The sequence below is a fragment of the Schistocerca americana genome, chromosome X (assembly GCF_021461395.2).
Source record: "Schistocerca americana isolate TAMUIC-IGC-003095 chromosome X, iqSchAmer2.1, whole genome shotgun sequence".
NCBI classification, from domain to species: domain Eukaryota; kingdom Metazoa; phylum Arthropoda; class Insecta; order Orthoptera; family Acrididae; genus Schistocerca; species Schistocerca americana.
In genome coordinates this window covers 198,717,926-198,723,953 of record NC_060130.1, presented here as the reverse complement: position 1 = coordinate 198,723,953, position 6,028 = coordinate 198,717,926, and the positions used below count along the sequence as shown (strand labels likewise).

Genomic DNA, 6,028 nt, shown 5'->3' with positions numbered 1-6,028 from the left:
CCTCGTTGTCGACGGGACGTTAAACACTAACAACCACCACCACCACCGTACGGGCCTTTCTGGATACAGAAAATGTTCGACTGCTGCCCTGGCCAGCACATTCTCCAGATCTCTCACCAATTGAAAACGTCTGGTCAATGGTGGCCGAGCAACTGGCTCGTCACAATACGCCAGTCACTACTCTTGATGAACTGTGGTGTCGTGTTGAAGCTGCATGGGCAGCTGTACCTGTACATGCCATCCAAGCTCTGTTTGACTCAATGCCCTGGCGTATCAAGGCCGTTATTACGGCCAGAGGTGGCTGTTCTGGGTACTGATTTCTCAGGATCTATGCACCCAAATTGCGTGAAAATGTAATCACATGTCAGTTCTAGTATAACATATTTGTCCAATGAATACCCGTTTAGCATCTGCATTTCTTTATGGTGTAGTAATTTTAATGGCCAGCAGTGTAATTACGTCGAGTACATTGCGCCAGAATGGACAACGGCCTTGCCGCAGTGGTTACACCGGTTCCCGTGAGATCACCGAAGTTAAGCGCTGTCGGGCGTGGTCGGGACTTGGATGGGTGACCATCCAGGTCACCATGCGCTGTTGCCATTTTTCGAGGTGCATTCAGCCTCGTGATGCCAATTGAGGAGCTACTCGACGGAATAGTAGCGGCTTCGGTCAAGAACACCATCGTAACGAGTGGAAGAGCGGTGTGCTGACCCGACGCCCTTCCTATGTGCATCCTCCCCTGAGGATGACGCGGCGGTCGGAAGGTCCCGGTAGGCCACTCGTGGCTTTAAGAGGGTGTGCTTTTTTTTTTTTTTTTTTACATTGAGCCAGTATAACAAAAGCCATACATTAATCTGCGTACGATACATTTAAATTATTAAGACTCAACATAGACAGTTATATTCTTTTATTCTTAGTAGTACAAATGTAGATCACACTCGGTCTACTTGTACAAAACATGTTTTCCATAACTGATTTAAATGCCTTTGATCAACGACAAACAACATGCCTAAGCTAAAACTCTTTTCTCAGTGCGATTTTTCTTGCTACTTAGCCTCTGTTGTTAGCCAATATTGAAAATTAAACTCGTTGTTCTGGGGAGAGTGGGGGGCTTAAAATTTGTTGCTCGAATGAGACTTGCTTTGAAGTATTAATAGAAAATTGTATTTCAAGAAGAATTATCGAATACACCCTGCTTTCATTTTTTCATAAAAATCAACATCTTTTCGACTAATTTGTAGATTATTGGAAAATATTAGGAGAATAAAAATTTTTATTCCTTATCGTTGTGCAGTCAATCTATTGCACTCTAAATTTAATTTTCATCGTGCGTTCACACTACTAGACATGCTAACCCGAAGTTTACATTGTTTTCGGGCCTGATTTTTGCGCCAACTTTCATTCCAGTTATACAGCTTGGTATGTTTTACGGAGCATAGTTTTTTAGAAAAATCGGAACGAAAATACTGCATTTTTGACGTTTTTACAAAATCTTCAATTTTGTGCTTAATTCATTCACTGAAAAGTGCCACGGAAATGAAACTTTATATTCAAGAACCTTGTGTTGTTAGGTTACTACATGCCAAGTTTCACGTTCGTCATAGCATTAGTTCAGGAGATGCGAGAAGTCAAACTTCAAAATTTTTTCGGGTGCCTATTTTTTTGGCCGATTTACCTGCAATTTTCTGGCTCAATATGGCTTGTAAAATTCTTTTCATTATTATTCTTAAGAGAACGCATAAAGTTGTACAAGATATCCAAATTTCTTTACAAAAACTATTGCCCGTGGTATTGTAGCTCAAAGTCGCCAAAAACTCACGCTGGCTCTGCGCGAGTCGTATTCAGCCGAGAAGTATTCAGCACAGGGCAGATTGAGCAGCGCGGACCGATCCGGTCCCGGCGGCGGCTCCAAGAGACGGGCACGCAGTGCAGGTAGCCGGATTACGCCGCAGGCTACTGAGCCTCAGCGCGCGGAGCAGGTGGCGCGCCTTCAGCAGGCAAAGGATTACATTAGATTAGTACTTGTTCCATAGATCATGAATACGACACTTCGTAATGATGCGGAACGCGTCAGGTGAATAAAAGGTGTCTATGCAAGATATGCAAGATATTACATTATACAAAATCTTAGCCGCGCGGAATTAGCCGAGCGGTTTGAGGCGCTGCAGTCATGAACTGTGCGGCTGGTCCCAGCGGAGGTTCGAGCCCTCCCTCGGGCATGGGTGGGTGTGTTTGTCCTTAGGATAATTTAGGTTAAGTAGTGTGTAAGCTTAGGGACTGATGACCTTAGCAGTTGAGTCCCATAAGATTTCACACACTTATGAACTTTTTTTTTTTTTGAACCTGCATGACCTACTGAACGACATGTCCTACCTTTCGGACACATCTCTACATCTACATCTACGTGATTACTCTGCTATTCACAACAAAGTGCCTGGGAGAGGATTCAATGAACCACCTTCAAGCTGTCTCTCTACCGTTCGACTCTCGAACGGCGCTTGGGAAAAACGAGCACCTAGATTTTTCTGTGCGAGCCCAGATTTCTCTGGGGTGGTCGAGCGGTTCTAGGCGCTACAGTCTGGAACCGTGCGACAGATACGGTCGCAGGTTCGAATCCTGCCTCGGTCATGGATTTGTGTGATGTCCTTAGGTTAGTTAGGTTTAAGTAGTTCTAAGTTCTAGGGGACTGATGACCTCAGCAGTTGAGTCACATAGTGCTCAGAGCCATTTGAATCTGATTTCTCTTATTTTATCGTGATGATCATTTCTCCCTATGTAGGTGGGTGCCAACAGAATGTTTTCGCAATCGGAGAAGGAAACTGACGATTGAAATTTCATGAGAAGATCCCGTCGCAACGAAAAACGCCTTTATTTTAATGATTGCCACTCCAGTTCACGTATCAGGCCCGTGGCACTATCTCCCCTATTTCGCGATAATACAAAACGAGCTGCCCTTCTTTGTACTCTTTCGATGTCATCCGTCAGTCCCACCTGATGCGGATCCCACACCGCACAGCAATACTCCACGATAGGGCGAACAAGCGTGGTGTAAGCAGTCTCTTTAGTAGACCTGTTGCACCTTCTACGTGTTCTGCCAATGAATCTCAGTCTTTGGTTTGCTCTACCCACAACATTATCTATGTGATCGCTCCAATTTAGGTTATTTGTAATTGTAATGCCGGTCGAAGTGGCCGTGCGGTTAAAGGCGCTGCAGTTTGGAACCGCAAGACCGCTACGGTCGCAGGTTCGAATCCTGCCTCGGGCATGGATGTTTGTGATGTCCTTAGGTTAGTTAGGTTTAACTAGTTCTAAGTTCTACGGGACTAATGACCTCAGCAGTTGAGTCCCATAGTGCTCAGAGCCATTTGAACCATATTTTGTAATTGGAATCCCTAAGTATTTAGTTGAATAAGATTTCACACACATTTGAACATTTTTTGAACAAAATGTTACATGACACTTCATATTTTTAATAACTTTCTCTGTGGGGGTTGGGGAAATTGCCCACTTACTATATCCAAAAATTCATCTAATGAGTAGAAGGCGTTGCCATTAAGAAATTCTTTTAATTTCCTTTTAAATGCTATATGGCTATCTGTCAAGGTTTAAAAGGCAAATGAGTTTTCGGACAATAATACAAGGTGATGTTTGAAATTCATCCATAATGGTCAGGCATTCTCATAAAATTGCATTATATCTTACGATACGTGCATGGCCTCGCGGAATGGCCGCGTGGTTAGAGGCGCAATGTCACGGATTGCGCGGCCACTCCCAACGGTGGTTCGTGGCCTCCCCCGCGCATGTGTGTGTGTGTGTTGTTCTTAGCACAGGTTAGTTTAAGTAGTGCGTAAGTCTAGAGACCAATGACCTGAGCAGTTTGGTCCCTTAGAAATTCACACATATTTGAACATTATGATACGTGCATAGAGAACTGTGTTTCAAAATACCACGGTGACACACTCGACTTGTCAAACAGTGTCCCAACCAACGAATGGAGAGTTTACTCGTCAAAACTTCATAGGAGAGTATATAATGTATTGTATACCGATTTTCCTGTAATTACAAGATTTACAAAATTCCTAAAACACAGACTGCCTCAGACAAGCCTTGATAAACAGTCTGAATGACTGGCTTGAAAAATTCGGTTATGCTGAATCTATCTCCTGTGTCTAAGATCTCCATAACCACTGAATATACATGACTGTGGGAATTTATGTTTGGATCCGCAGAAAGGTGCCCCCGACTTGACGCCTGTGTTTTGGATGCAAGGGATTGGCGGAACTCAGATATTTGTTGATGGCCTACCTTCCGACTGCTATCGCTGCTCCGTGTTCTTAGTGCAGTTCACGGTATTCTTAAGAGTTTATTGACTGGTGACTGATATATTTCTGCAGACCTCCAGTCTTCTCGTCTCAGACAGATTCTAAGCAACAGCAACGATCGCTGTAGAGGCACCTGTGAGAGGTTCCGTGCCCTCTTTTGCACGTCTCCTCTCATTTTCATCAATTTTATTAATGTTCTATGTCATTGCACAGTAGTAGCAGACCGAATAAGGTTATTGTAATGAGAGTAATTGTCCTGAGAGCTCAAAAAATACTTTTCACTTGATTCCTAAACATTTTGTTTCACTTCCCTGGGTGGCCTGTGTGAGGCGAGCATCGGAGGACGCGGCACACTGCGTTTCCGGTTGGGGGCTGCACTTCCCTGAATTCTGAGGGGTTCGTACAATAGGCTTAAGCGCCTGGCGGAACGACTGACATCGGTCGAGTTTCGCCTATTGCATGCAGGGCGAAACGACCTGCGAGACGTAGGGCATATGTGTCGCCGCAGTTTATGTGTTTACTGTTCCGGCGCGTCCGGAACGAAGATTCCTGGCACCGACTGACTGCATTGTCCTCTTGATTCTGAGAATACTTGTGGACTGTGCCGTGCTGGGTGCGACTGTCTGGCGCCGGATGGCCGGTGGTCTAGGCAGGTTGTTTTCATAGCCGGTCAAACGACAAGTTCAGTGCCGTTAGCTGAATAGCAGAGGCATTATTGGTCAAGTTAAACTGAGGCTAGTTCACGTCATAAGGCCCTGCTCGAAATTGGAGGGAACAGTCGCTATTGGCGCGAATGATGTTCTGAGACAGTGTGGGGGAATTTTGGAATCAGAACTGAATGCTGATTCGCGTTTTTTCGAGGAGAGTAGGGAGTAGAGCAATGTTGGCTTCACTCTTGCGTTGCGCGGGCAGAGGATTCGGGATCTGATCTTAGTCAGAGTCGGACGGTCTTGCGACTTGGTTGCTCTTTTTCGGAAGAAGTTAGAATTCTCGGACAGCCATCGAGGCCAGGCGCTGACACAGAGCTGCTGCACGGCAGAAGTCGGCACCCACATCATCAGGGCGCTGCCTACCGACGACGTGCTGCAGATTTCAGCACTGGTACAGTATTTTGCGGCTCTGGCATTGTAGGACCTTATCAATTTTATATTGAACCCATCAGCAGCACGCGCGCTCGCTTTACTACAAGTCCACCTTGCTTGTTTCTCCATGTGATCCCATTATAGCTCTCACTACTAATTGCGATACTGCTATATAGTCGAGAGATTAATATTTGATTCATTAGGACCTCCAGTCATTATCGTCAATCGTTTGCATCACAGAGAGTAGGAGCCCCTTGTTCTCGAGCCAACTCTTATTCTCATAATATTTCTGTGGTGTCACCGCCAGACACCACACTTGCTAGGTGGTAGCCTTTAAATCGGCCGCGGTCCGTTAGTACTGTATACGTCGGACCCGCGTGTCGCCACTATCAGTGATTGCAGACCGAGCGCCGCCACACGGCAGATCTAGAGAGACTTCATAGCACTCGCCCCAGTTGTACAGCCGACTTTGCTAGCGATGGTTCACCGAAAAAATACGCTCTCATTTGCCGAGACGATAGTTAGCATAGCCTTCAGCTACGTCATTTGCTACGACCTAGCAAGGCGCCATTACCAGTTACTATTGATGCTGTAAAACATGTACCGTCAAGAGCGATGTTCACC

At 45.4% G+C, this 6,028-nt stretch overlaps 1 pseudogene; it reads left to right on the top strand.

Moving 5' to 3' along the window:
• The first annotated feature begins 482 nt into the window (after positions 1-482).
• On the top strand, positions 483-600 carry LOC124556911 (annotated as a pseudogene).
• Positions 601-6,028: the final 5,428 nt, after the last annotated feature.